This window comes from Vicia villosa, unplaced genomic scaffold (genome assembly GCF_029867415.1).
Source record: "Vicia villosa cultivar HV-30 ecotype Madison, WI unplaced genomic scaffold, Vvil1.0 ctg.001461F_1_1, whole genome shotgun sequence".
Taxonomy (NCBI): Eukaryota; Viridiplantae; Streptophyta; class Magnoliopsida; order Fabales; family Fabaceae; genus Vicia; species Vicia villosa.
Window position 1 is genome coordinate 148,929 of NW_026705623.1, and position 13,901 is coordinate 162,829.

The 13,901-nt window shown below is 30.2% G+C and overlaps 1 long non-coding RNA gene across 1 annotated transcript; it reads left to right on the forward strand.

The window, feature by feature from the left end:
* The first annotated feature begins 9,736 nt into the window (after positions 1-9,736).
* On the forward strand, positions 9,737-13,590 carry LOC131635264 (uncharacterized). Its single transcript, XR_009293785.1, has 3 exons — positions 9,737-9,896; positions 9,974-12,960; positions 13,038-13,590. It is a non-coding gene; the product is annotated as an uncharacterized LOC131635264 (long non-coding RNA).
* The last annotated feature ends 311 nt before the right edge of the window (positions 13,591-13,901 follow it).

The window sequence follows — 13,901 nt, forward strand, 5'->3', positions numbered from 1 at the left end:
TGTTGAGTGGGTAGAGAGTTTTATTGCAAATATGTAATCAGATGTGTAATGTGTTGTGTTAGTTTACACGTTATAGGTTTCCTTTATGTAGACGAACATTGAGTGATGACAATTATGAAGGCGAATACTATACAATCACATGCGTACTGAGTTGATTTGATGAATAAATGACACTGCTGCACACCAGACTGTTTCACAATTGATTTGAGGTGTGCATGACACTGCTGAACTGTTGCACAGTCGACTTGACCAGACACAACCATACTGTACAATCACATGCGAATAAAGTTGACGGAAAATGAATGCCTGAGTTGATTTGAGGTGTGCTTGACACTGGTGAACTACAGTCGACTTGACCAGACACAACCATACTGAACAGTGTACACTGTACAATCACATGCGAAGACTGTATGCTAATTATTTTCGGTGACACAGAAAACCCTAACCAAACCCTAACCAAACCCTAACCCTAAATTTTCAAAAAAAAAACATAGAAAACCCTAACCAAACCCTAACCCTAAATTTAAAAATAAAAAAAATAACATGTGATCCCCACTGCCAAATTTTGTCTAGTGGTCCCCACTGCCAAAACCCTAATCTGATCCGCCAGCATGTGATCTACCTGCATCGAAATACTGTATGCATGCATGCCTAGACAATTCAGCACCGAACACGGGATGCATGCCTAGTCTATTCTGCCACAAGACAATTAATGCATGCATGCTTAGACAAAGTCAGCACAAAACACGGGAATGCATGGTCATTTCAACACAGAATGCATGTGAACCCATCTTTATCACTTTGATATCTGTATCACATGCATGCTCACCACTTGGCCCTGATGCACTTAACATCAGCAACCACCAACCCTCTATAAATACTCTCATAGACTTGCTTTCTTTTCACCAACATATATTCTTCTTCTTCAAAAAAACACTTTGCATTTTCAAATCCGCAGAAAACTTAAAGAGTTCTTGAAAATGGCTCAACAACAACTTCTTACCATGGGTGAAACACACAGAGGAACTAGAGCGAATTTGGCGACCTATGTAAGTTTATAGTTATTTCTAAACATCCATGCGTATATGATATCCAGTTTAATCGATTTATTTGTGGTTCTTAGGCTGTTGATCGATTCCGTACACGTTCTCACGCTTATGTTGAACCCGACGAGAGGATTATTCCGAATCTCCAAGCATGTGGCTTCGGACATATCATAAAAGTTAACAACAACACCATAGACAGAAAATTCATCCTTGCCTTACAAGAGCGATGGAGGCCTGAAACCCACACGTTTCATCTTCTAATAGGTGAGTGTACTATTACTCTAGAGGATGTTTATATGTTACTTGGTCTGCCCATTGATGGCAAGGCTGTTAATGGATCTGTTCAACATGCTAATTCAATGTGTGAGAGAGTGTTGGGAAGAGATCTAGTTGTGCCTACTCAAGGTTCAAGAGGCCAGGGTATCAGTCTGGCCTCCCTTAGAGATTATTATGATGAACTCGTCTTGATGGAAAACTCTACCGAGGAGCATGTTTGGTTAATGACTAAGGTCTATATAATGTTGATGTTTGGTAAACTTTTATTCCCGGAGTCGACAGGTAACACTGTCAACTTTTTCTATTTAAGTAAATTTGACAGTATTAGCAAGATTAGGAAATATAGTTGGGGGTCCGCCGTTTTGGCGATGTTATACCAGTCTCTTTGTAAGAACGCGGTTGCCGAGAAGTACACCTTCTATGGATGTGCGTTCCTCCTACAAGTATGGGGTTGGTGGAGAATGCCGACGCTGTCCCCTGCAGGCAGGAACAACTACACGTTCCCTTATGCAACAAGGTACGTCTTTTTCTCTTTTTCAACGCTATTCCTTGAATGCTAACTATCTTTTTCATAAAAATCTGAAATAACATTTTTGCTCTTTTTTTTTTAGGTTCTGTGGTCCTAAATTGGATTACAGTAAGAATCCGAGGGGGAGTGTTGTTTTATATCGGGACCTAATTGATCACCTCCGAGCTGAAGATGTATTATCCCTAAACTTTTATATGATAATATAGATGTATTACAATTCATCATGCTTTTTAATAATATGTTATTTTTTCTCCTACGCAGTTTAATTGGAGACCATACTTGTTGCTGGACCATGAGCCAAACGAGAGTGACCGGGAAGTTTGGACTGCAGTAGTATCGATAATAAGGTTCAACATCGTGGAGATGCACCAATCTGACCGTGTGAGACTGCAGTTTGGCATGCATCAACCGATCCCGGATCCCCCCACTTATTTGGGTCGCTGGCATATTAAAAGAGTTAACAATCAATGGGACCACGCAGATTATCGTACATTCGCACCTGAATTTTGTGAGATGTGGAAACAGCGTCGCAGCCGTCTGCTACAATTCCCTGTTGCCCAACTCCCCATGTTTCCAACCGCGGGATACCTTGCTTGGTATAGAACAGTCACAACCCCCGATATGTATGTGTCAGACCCCTACTACCTACACGACCCCCGCCAACAACAACACGCACAACAACCACCCCAACAATACGCACAACAACCACCCCAACAATACGCACAACAACCACCCCAACAACCACCCCAACAACGACAACAACGCCAACAACGCCAACAACGCCGACAACGCCAAACATCCGAACAACCTGACCATGAGGAATATCAAACAACACCAACAATGCCCTACCAAAGTCAACCCATCCAACAACAATCATGGGGCTTCACCCAACAACTCCGTGACGCTGACCCCTCCACTAGGCTACCCGTCCAACAACAATCGTGGGGCTTCACCCAACAACACTACGACGCCGGCCCCTCCTGCTCCACTAGGCAACCCATCCAGCAACAATCATGGGCCTTCACCCAACAACACGGCGACGCCGGCCCCTCCAGCTACAATAGGCAACCCAGCCCCGACATGGGTCTAGATGACAATTACGACCCAAACGAGCAAATGACCACTCAATCGTCACAGTACCAACAACATGGATACCCCACACCCCAATTTCCACAACACCAACAATATGGGTACACCACACCCCAGCAAACAATGCCATTTTTTCAAGGTCAATCAAGCGCTGGGTTTTACCGACCATGTGACGCAACTCCACCGCCAAGACAAATCTTTGAGGGCATGGGGACCCGACTATTTGACAGCAACATACAAGAATACATGTCCAATGAGCGCATGGAGGGGCTAATCCGAGGACCGCCTACCCAGACACAACAAGAACAACCAAGGAATAGGGGGGTCGTGGAGAAGTGGCTCGTCGAGATCCTTCCAACCGGATTCGAATAGTTCCAGATTGCGGAACTGGCGGTGAGAGGGGTCATGGTCCGGCGCCGGGTCGGAGGGGTCATGGTCGGAGGGGTCGTGAATAGCATAATATCCATGTTTTATTATTTATCTTTTTTGTACCGTATTTGTAATGTTTGAACTGTATGACCGTATTTCTAATGTTGTTTCTGCATTTCTTGTACTTGTAATGTTTGGAATGAATGACATGTGGTGTTTCATTATTTATTTAATTGTTAAAACAATTTTATTAATAAATAAAAAAACCAAAATATAACTTATTTATTTATGTTAAAAACCATTTTATTAATAAATAAAAAAAAATAAAAAAAAATTAGTATATAAACAAGAAAAAAAAAACAAAAAAAAAAACAAAAAAAAAAAAAAGAAAATGTGAGAAGGCGCCACCCTAGGTGGCTAGAAACAAAAAAAACAACATTGATGCCACCCTGGGTGGCGCATATGTTGTGACAATTTGGGGGTTGGCGCCACCTGAGGTGGCTCCTATGTGGAGACCACCTCTGAAACCTGGTCATACCGGTAATTTTTCCGAAAATATGGTTTTTGGTGTAAATAAATTATTAAACATGGTTATTTGGATTTTTTTTTTCTACGTTAATGTACTTAAAAGAGACACTTAATAATATTTTTGTATGATAGTTTTCTACAACAATATGTTAAATCTCATTACAAAAAGTTAAATTTAAATTCTGAATTAGAATTTTCTCGAACAATTCTTTGTTAATTAGAACTTGTTAGCTTGTTAAAATTAATTACATTGTTATAAGACTCATTTGTTATAGATTTAAAAACAATGATATTTTTTATATTTTAAAAAATGATTTTTCTAAAAATATTTTATAAATTTTAAAAGTTTTTTAAAATTATTTTTTATAATTAGTTAAAAGATAATTTTGACATCCTATAATATTAATATACATTATTGAAGATTAAAACATATTCAAAATCAAAATTTTAAAAAATTATATCTCAATAATGATTTTTATTAAAAAATATTTAAAATAATTTTAAATTTAAGTGATTTTTAAAAAATTTAATATAAAAAAATTAAAGCAAAAGGTGAAATATTTAAAATAAAATTTTAAGAATAACTATTTAAACTAATTTTTTATTAAACTAATTTTTTGTAAAATTTTCTTAAACAAAAATATCTAACACTATAAAAGTTATTTTTAAAAAAAATCTAAAAAAAACAGACTAAATATTTTCAATATGTAAAAGCATTCTTTGAACCAATCTAAGTGTCCAACACTATTTAATTTGATTTAAGTAGACATATCATGAGATTTTACATTATATAGTGATGAAATAATTACATGTTTGTAATAATATGCACATCAAAAAATAAATGACTAAAATTTACACGTTTGTATATGCTATGTTCCTCTCTTTTGTTCTATTTTTTATTGCAACTGAAGTTAGGGGAGGTAAGAACTTTTATCTTACAATTTTGAATTAAATAATTTGTTTTTATCTTTTTATTTATTCTTGTTTTGCATAACAGCATTTTTCGATTCCTGCAATTCGAATTCTGATTGTTCTCTTAATGATTGGTGCCATCTTCCTATGAATGCAACATGCTACTGGGGTCATTGTTTCTGCATACAGGGAAGAAGTGCCTACCACGACTAGGCCATTTTATTCCTTGTGATTTATTTTCCCTTCATGACGATTTAAGTATTGTGTTCAATTATTCCATACTTAAAACTTATATTTATTTCCAAAACGATTTTATATGAGTGTTATTTGTAGTTTTATTTTCTTTAATTACTCTATTTTTTAGTTTAAATATATATTTTTCTACTGTTATTTATTTAATATTAACCCATAAATCTATAATAGTTTCGTTGGTTAAAATAAGTACGTAACATGGATAAAATGTTTTATATATTTTATTGTTTTGTAAATTTCTCCAATGGTATATTTTAAATAAATATAATAATTTCAAATTTCAATTTACTTCCATGAAATATATTTGAATAATATTTACACAAATTAAAAGTCCTTGCATGAGATATGTTTGAAATTTATTTTTAAAATATTTAAAGAGACATAAATATGACAAAGAGAACAATAATGTAAAATAGATATTGTAAATCCATTGAAATGTTTAAACCATTAAAAATTATTATTTAAATAAATATATGTTTTAATGTAACATCATAATTTTAATGTTTTCAATGATAATTAAATAAAATTAACGTTTAAATATGACAAAAAGAACAATAATGTAAAATATACTCATTTCAAATATTATTAAAATAGTTTATATAAAAGTGTATTATTTGAAATGAGTTTGTTTTAAATATGATATAATTTTTGTCTAATATATACATTTAAAATGGTCATGGGTTCAACAAGATTGGTTTGAAAAATTCCCCTGCCAAAAAAAAGTTGCAACAATTCCCCTAACATTTGAAGATTCTCTCATTTTAAGTCTTGTAAAATTTTGTTTTTAAGACCAACCTTGCCATTTGAAGATTCGGTCATTTTAAACCTTATAATCTTGTAGATTATGTCATTTTAAACCCTCTAGAATATGACAGACAAAGTTGGTTTTACTAAAAATAATAATTTACCGGGCTCAAAATGATAAAGTCCATCAAGTGGCTATCAAAATATTTCAGTATAAACAAAACATTGGAACACTATCAAATAGGAACTTGAGTATCAAAGACTAAATCGAACAATATTACACAAATTAGAGTACATAGTGAATTTCATATTCTAAAAATGGTATGACTTTATCATCTGGCTATTATTTTGATGCTTACTATTTTTTTATCTAACACCTAGTGAATTGGAACACTATACAAATTAGAGTACATAGTGAATTTCATATTCTAAAAATGGTATGAATTTCATATTTTATTTTTATATAATGCAGAATTTTGATGACTTCAAGTATTTTACTTACTCGGAAGATAAATTGAATGAAATAAAGGAGGATTGGAGTGAATACATATATGTCAAATAATACTTGCGTAGAGAATTTTATAAGTTATCAATTGGGATCCTAGAAGTTAAAGATTAATAATAGGTTTTTTTTAAAAAAATGATACTGATATAATATCTGAGTGTCATTTTGGCTTACTTTCAAATGGTTTATCTCACCACTTTAAGTGCAACCATTGAAAATATGCATTTTGGTGAACCAAAATTTCAATTTGCTTATATAAATATGATACTGTTGGCTGAAGATTTCGTTTAGAAAGAATATTCTTTCAATTGTTGAGGGACCACAAGGACCATAAACTGGAGCTTCTGTATCTGGGAAGACATTAGTTACTAGGATGAAAACTATGAAAAAGAATCTTGTGGAAGATAGTGACTCAAAGGAAGACGATGATTGGGTCACTTTCATGGACTCAAGAAAATGGATTGAACACCAAATTTGAGGAGAGTTGTCTCCAAAAATTATGTGTCAGTTTTGTTTACATGCCTTTGGTTCTATAATCTGGATTTGTAATGATTCTTTTGCTTATTGAGGCTGGGTTATGTAATAATGTTATGCATCTTTTGATGCTAATTCTAGTGAGTTTTTCCTCATGATCTAGGTGTGTATGTTCTAAAATACTAATCTCGCATGACTGGACTTGTGCATGCTATCTTCTGCGCATGTTGACTTCTTTGAAGTACTAACCCTTTTCCAAATTATGGCAAAAGGAGGATTGATGAGGAAATGTGGTGTATCTGTTATGTGTAGGTAAACATGGTATTATTTAGTACTAAATGTTCAAGAAGTACTAATATTGTGCTCCATGCTGGAGCATTGGGCAGGGTATCTGGCCCTTGTATCTGTGCAAACAGATCTAAAAGTTAGTTTACTTGTGTTAGTAGATCTTGCATCCTAATCATTAACTACCAATTGTTTCTTTTGTGCATGACTAAGTTGTGAATGATTGCATACTAACAATATTTAGTTAGTAGGATTGTATCCTACTAACTATGTGCTACTTGGGTACATGCATGACTAAGTTTGTAAATGATTACATGTGGGATTGTTTGTTTAATTTGGAGCAACTGAATGGTTCATGTGTAAGCATATGATCTTGATGATTTAGTATATCAGAGTTTAAGCACAACAACAACAATAGCAGTCAGAAGCATCAAGATCATATGCTTACACATAATCTATTCAGTTGCTCCAAACCAAGATCATAGCTAGAAATTTCTCATATTTTATTTAAGCCACCAAAAATATTTGAGGCCTAGCCAGTTGGTGAAGAGAGTATCTGATTGATTGAAAGACATTGTCTAGCTGAATAATCGATTAGACTATTTAACTAACATATTTGATCATGCTTGATTGAGTATAAGATCTATTGGAATAATCTCTTAATAATAGGTAGCGACTATATATCCAAACCTTCCATTTGTGGCCTTAATAATCGTTTATTTAGAATGTCTAATCGATTAGCTTAATCAATTAGATAATTGATTTAGCCCATGGATTGTTTCCAAATTTATACCATGCCTTGACATATAAATAGATAGTTTCTCTATCACTTTTTCACATCTAGAAAATGAGTATGAACCTCGCTTTTCATTTTTCTATAAATCTCTCATTTTCTCACATATTTTTAGCCATAGTGCTTCGAGAAAATGAGTATGAACCTCGCTCTAAGCCTTGTTCATTGTTTGGTTAGAAGTTAGCCTAAAAACTTTATTTCCTTGTATAAGGAGGTTTGTTGGCACATCCTTCCAAAAGCTTTCAAGTTTAGGGGGTACTCTTCAGAATAATTTGTGGGAACAGAATCTTAAGGCCGAACCTGTATAATTCTCTAGTGTTCTTCTCTTTTCTTTACCTCTTTTATTTTCTAGTAATTTTTTTCCTTTGGTTTTCTGCTGCCTATTTATTCATTTGTTTTACAAAATGTTTTTTAAACTCTTATTTTTCAAATAAATTTATTTTCAACCAAAGCTTTTCAAACCTCCACAATTCACCCCTTCTTGTGTATGGAGCCACATATCCAACAATGACGTCTCATAAAGACTCTTTGTCTCCTCAAGCCAAGTTGCCAACTTAGAGCGTGTACGGCAAACCCTCGTTCTATAGAGTATGGACAAGGGATTGAGGGAAGCTTTTTCGAGCCAATCACAAAATCTAGGATGACAGCCCATAAAAGCAAAACCAGGGAGTGCTGGTGATGAAAATGTGTTCCTCTATCCCCATATAAGAGCAGACAATTCCGCCTCTAAGAAACTGTCAACCATCCATATAACACATAAGATTATTCACGTTCTACGACAAACTCCACTATACTGAGGTTCTATTCCACCGTATCGAACAATTTTGCTAGTCAATCCTTTTCTCCATTGTATCAGAAGCTTACTCCACGATACTGAGGTTCTATTTCACCGTTCATCTAATAATTTTGATTCCACACGAAACACAAATAATGTTAATAAGGGTTTATGTGAATTAAGTGGATAACTGAATTAGATATTCAATATACAATTCAAATCAATTTTTGCCAAAAACTTGTGGTTACTACATTGATGCATTAATGGTACAAAAACGTTTGCCATTATTCAGTGTACAATTATCATTTTTATTTTGCATTTTGGTTCATGTCAATCATGAAAAGCTAAAAAGAAAATAAAGATGCGAATGAAAGGTTGGTATAAAAAGAAACAAACAAGATACGTTAATATTGTTTAAAACAAAACTTGCCAGCAATATTCTTAAGTGAGAAAAAGGGTAAATGATCAATCTAATGAGCTAAAGAGACAAACATGATACGTTAATATACTTAAAAGAGACACTTAATAATATTTTTTATGTGATAGTTTTCTAAAATAATATGTTAAATCTCATTAAAAAAATTTAAATTTAAACTTTGAATTAGAATTTTCTCTTGTTAATTAGAACTTGTTAGCTTGTTAAAATTAATTACATTTTTATAAGACTCATTTGTTATAGATTTAAAAAAAAAAAATTGAAAAGTGATTTTTATAAAAAAAAAAATTAAAATTTTAAAAGTTTTTCAGATTCATTTTTTATAAATTAAAATACTCATTTTGACATCCTATAATACAAATATACATTATCGAAGATTAAAACATAGTCAAAATCACAACTTAAAAAAATATATCTCAATAATAATTTTTATGAAAAACTATTTGAAATAATTTTAAATTTAATTGATTTTCTAAAATTTTGATACAAAAAAATTAAAGTAAAAGGGTGAAATATCTAAAATAAAATTTTAAAAATAACTATTTAAATCAATTTTTAATTAAAATACTTATAAAAAAAATTTGTAAAATTTTCTTAAAGAAAAATATCTAACACTATAAAAGTTATTGTTAAAAAAATCTGAAACAAACAGACTAAATATTTTCAATATGTAAAAAAGTATTCTTTGAACCAACCTAAGTGTCCAACACTATTTAATTTTTACTTAAGTAGACATAGCATGAAATTTTACATTATATAGTGATGAAATGATTACATGTTTGTAATATGCAGATCTAAAAATAAATGACTAAAATTTTCAAGTTTCTATATGCTATGTTCCTCTCTTTTGTTCTATTTTTTATTGCAACTGAAGTTAAGGGAGGTAAGAACTTTTACTTACAATTTTGAATTAAATAATTTATTTTTATCTTTTTTATTTATTCTTGTTTTGAATAACAGCATTTTTTGATTCCTGCAATTCGAATTCTGATTGTTCTCTTAATGATTGGTGCAATCTTACTATGAATGCAACATGCTACTGGGGTCACTGTTTCTGCATGTGGTAGTGAAGTATTGAAAACTATAAGCATTTCATTTTATAGTCTTTTGCTCTTTTTAATTTTTCACAGCTATTATAGTGCTTAATTAAAATTATCTACATCAATAAATAAGCAAAACTTGATTGTGTAAATGAATTATATATTAATTATGTTTATATATTTAACATAGAAACAACATGCAATATAAAAATGAATAAATATTGGTATGTATTTAAAAAGGATAAATTTTTGTTAGTAATAAAATCAGCTTTTGTTATTTCAAACAAAAAAAGATAAAAACCTTTTACAAAAATAGATGAAATCATATCGAGATATCAACACATAAAAAAATTTAAGTAATTAATGTAAAGTGTTATAAAGAATATATCTCACACTTTTATTTTGACTTTTACAAAATTTCAATAGTTTTAATTTTACTTTTTTAAACTTAATTACTTATTTTTCATATATTCACCTTACTTTTAACTTTTTTGAATTTTTTAATATATGGATGTATAAAAGACACATTCGTTTAGGAAAACATAAAAAACACTCCAACCATGACAAAAAAAGTCAAACACTCGGACTGCTGATGAGTCATACAAAGTTTAAAAGGACATTAATATAAATAGGATATTAATTCGTAGATTTTTCAAAATATCATTTCACAGACAAAACAACGATCATATCTTCTAAGTCCTTCGTGTTTACACACATACCTGAAAAAACCAAATCGTTTCACGATTATTAAGAAGTCTAAACCACCAAATGTCTAACCATAACTTACCTTCCTTTAATTCTAAGCAATCCTTTAGGGCTAAGAAAGCCTGAAAAATCAACATAAAATCATTAGAAACAACAAAGGACCACCCATGCCACCAAAGGATCATAAACCATAAAACTAAAACAATTATACGAGTAACAAAAAAAAAAGAAGAGAATTCAACTACAAGAAACAACCACATAGACCACATGACATCCCAAACGGGTCCAAAAGAATACCACACTTATATTGATTTTCTCTAAAAGAAAACTTATCAAGAAGAAGTTGACAGACTAAAATCTTGGAAAGAGCTCAAGTAATCCATAGACAAGACATGACATTATCGACTCTATTCAAATGAAGACTAGAACCAAGCTTAGTATGAATGAGAGAAATATAAGGAGAGGTAATTGAGTATTCACCTTACTTCCTAACTTTCCACTTTCATCCATCATTCTCGTGCGAGAGGATAATCACCTACACTACTTACAAAAGATTCACAACTAACTCAAATCCCAAAACAAAGAAAGACTTCATCCACTTAATATTCCACCTTACCCAATGTAACATCCTGATTTTATTAATATTTTTATTAATTATATTAGTAATTATAGTATTTGGTATTTTTAATAATTAATTATTTATTTAGTTATTATGTGATATAATAATTATTTAAAATATTTAATTGTATGTGTGTTTGTGTTATTTGGGTTAATTAAGTTGTATGAGAGTTATAGTTAGTTAGGCCTTAGTAGTAGAAACATAATAGATGGATTATGGGTTAAGCCCATTAAGAGAAAAGAGATAGTAAGAGTAAAAAATTAGGGTTTTAGAGTTGGAGTCTCATAACTCATTTTTGGGAAGAAATGAAAAATAGAAGAGAGAAGAGAAACAAGGGAGGAGCACTGGAGGAAACATAAATAATTTTAATATGTAAAAGCATTCTTTGAACCAATCTAAGGGTTTATGTGAATGAAGTGGATAACTGAATTAGATATTACAAGTTAAATGATATTCAATATACAATTCAAATCAATTTTTGCCAAAAACTTGTGGTTACTACATTGATGCATTAATCGTACAAAAACGTTTGCCATTATTCAGTGTACAATTATCATTTTTATTTTGCATTTTGGTTCATGTCAATCATGAAAAGCTAAAAAGAAAATAAAGATACGAATGAAAGGTTGGGTATAAAAAGAAACAAACAAGATACGTTAATATTGTTTAAAACAAAACTTGCCAGCAATATTTTTAAGTGAGAAAAAGGGTAAATGATCAATCTAATGAGCTAAAGAGACAAACAGGATACATTAATATGCTTTAAAGAGACACTTAATAATATTTTTGTGTGATAGTTTTCTAAAACAATATGCTAAATCTCATTACAAAAAGTTAAATTTAAATTCTGAATTAGAATTTTCTCGAACAATTCTATGTTAATTAGAACTTGTTAGCTTGTTAAAATTAATTACATTGTTATAAGACTCATTTGTTATAGATTTAAAAAAAAAAAAAAGATATTTTTTATATTTTGAAAAATGATTTTTCTAAAAATATTTTATAAATTTTAAAATTTTTTAAAATTATTTTTTATAAGTTAAAAGATAATTTTGACATCCTATAATATTAATATACATTATTGAAGATTAAAACATATTCAAACTCACAATTTAAAAAAATTATATCTCAATAATGATTTTTATTAAAAAATATTTAAAATAATTTTAAATTTAAGTGATTTTTAAAAAATTTAACATAAAAAAATTAAAGCAAAAGGTGAAATATTTAAAATAAAATTTTAAGAATAACTATTTAAACTAATTTTTTATTAAACTAATTTTTTGTAAAATTTTCTTAAACAAAAATATCTAACACTATAAAAGTTATTTTTAAAAAAAATCTAAAACAAACAGACTAAATATTTTCATTATGTAAAAGCATTCTTTGAACCAATCTAAGTGTCCAACACTATTTAATTTGATTTAAGTAGACATAGCATGAGATTTTACATTATATAGTGATGAAATAATTACATATTTGTAATATGCACATCTAAAAATAAATGACTAAAATTTTCAAGTTTCTATATGCTATGTTCCTCTCTTTTGTTCTATTTTTTATTGCAACTGAAGTTAGGGGAGGTAAGAACTTTTATCTTACAATTTTGAATTAAATAATTTGTTTTTATCTTTTTATTTATTCTTGTTTTGCATAACAGCATTTTTCGATTCCTGCAATTCGAATTCTGATTGTTCTCTTAATGATTGGTGCCATCTTCCTATGAATGCAACATGCTACTGGGGTCATTGTTTCTGCATACAGGGAAGGGGTGCCTACCACTACTAGGCCATTTTATTCCTTGTGATTTATTTTCCCTTCACGACGATTTAAGTATTGTGTTCAATTATTCCATACTTAAAACTTATATTTATTTCCAAAACGATTTTATATGAGTGTTATTTGTAGTTTTATTTTCTTTAATTACTCTATTTTTTAGTTTAAATATATATTTTTCTACTGTTATTTATTTAATATTAACCCATAAATCTATAATAGTTTCGTTGGTTAAAATAAGTACGTAACATGGATAAAATGTTTTATATATTTTATTGTTTTGTAAATTTCTCCAATGGTATATTTTAAATAAATATAATAATTTCAAATTTCAATTTACTTCCATGAAATATATTTGAATAATATTTACACAAATTAAAAGTCCTTGCATGAGATATGTTAGAAATTTATTTTTAAAATATTTAAAGAGACATAAATATGACAAAGAGAACAATAATGTAAAATAGATATTAAAAATCCATTGAAATGTTTAAACCATTAAAAATTAATATTTAAATAAATATATGTTTTAATGTAACATCATAATTTTAATGTTTTCAATGATAATTAAATAAAATTAATGTTTAAATATGACAAAAAGAACAATAGTGTAAAATATACTCATTTCAAATATTATTAAAATAGTTTATATAAAAGTGTATTATTTGAAATGAGTTTGTTTTAAATATGATATAATTTTTGTCTAATATATACATTTAAAATGGTCATGGGTTCAACAAGATTGGTT